At 41.9% G+C, this 1,115-nt stretch overlaps 1 non-coding gene across 1 annotated transcript; it reads left to right on the top strand.

Moving 5' to 3' along the window:
• Positions 1-448: 448 nt before the first annotated feature.
• Positions 449-533, top strand: TRNAL-UAG. The gene has a single exon. It is a non-coding gene; the product is annotated as a tRNA-Leu (tRNA).
• The last annotated feature ends 582 nt before the right edge of the window (positions 534-1,115 follow it).

Genomic DNA, 1,115 nt, shown 5'->3' with positions numbered 1-1,115 from the left:
ATCATGACCTGAGCCGAAACCAAGAGTTGGATGCTCAACCGACTGAGTCACCCAAGTACCCCAGTCAGGACTTGTCTCTTATACACACCTGTATTCTTTTGGCCTGGTTAGTGCCTCTACAGTAGACACTTAATAATCACTTATGTGGTGAACTAATTAGTCAATCAACGCCTACCCCTTGGCATTGATGACATCTTAAGAAAAAGTGTTACTAAGTCCCCATCCAATAGTTTCATGGTTTTATTCACATTTTTGTATTTTTATTTTGGCCTTTCTACCTCACTCAAAAACTCATTATATATCCCCAAATCTGCCTTACAAAGAATAAGTCTGTGACTTTATCATGTTTCCATCAATAAAAAATTATATTTGATGATCTTTGACAAGGTTGTCAATACCACTTAATGGGAAAAGAACCATCTCTTTAAAAATGGTGTTAGTTTGGGGCGCCTGGGTAGCTCAGTCGGTTGAGCGCCCGACTTAGGCTCGGGTCATGATCTCGTGGTTCGTGAGTTCAAGCCCCACGTCGGGCACTGTGCTGACAGCTCAGAGCCTGCAGCCTGCTTCGGATTCTGTGTCTCCCTCACTCTACCCCTCCCTCACTCACACTTTGTCTGTCTGTCTCTCTCTCTCTCAAAAATAAATAAACATTAAAATTTTTTTTAAAAAAATGGTGTTATTTTGGGGCGCCTGGGTGGCTCAGTCGGTTGAGTGTCTTAGGCTCGGGTCATGATCTCGTGGTTCGTGAGTTCGAGCCCCGTGTTGGGCTCTGTGCTGGCAGCTTGGAGCCTGGAGCCTGCTTCAGATTCTGTGGCCCCCTCTCTCTCTGCCCTACCCCTGCTTGTGCTCTGTCTCTGTCTTTCAAAAATGAATAAACATTAAAAAAATTTTTTTTAAATGGTGTTAGTGTTGATGCCAGATATCTATAAGGAAAAGAATGAAATTGGGCCCTTATCCTACACCATGTACAAAAAATAACTTGAAGTAGAATAAAGACCTAAACATAAGACCTAATACTGTAAAACTCCTAGAAGAAAACACAGGAGAAAAACTTTATGGCATTGGACTTAGCAATGATTTCTTAGATACAAGAATAAAAGCACAGGCCACAAAAG

Source organism: Felis catus, chromosome F2 (assembly GCF_018350175.1).
Source record: "Felis catus isolate Fca126 chromosome F2, F.catus_Fca126_mat1.0, whole genome shotgun sequence".
Taxonomy (NCBI): Eukaryota; Metazoa; Chordata; class Mammalia; order Carnivora; family Felidae; genus Felis; species Felis catus.
The sequence above is the reverse complement of the archived record's forward strand: the minus strand, read 5'-3'. Positions and strand labels throughout refer to the sequence as shown.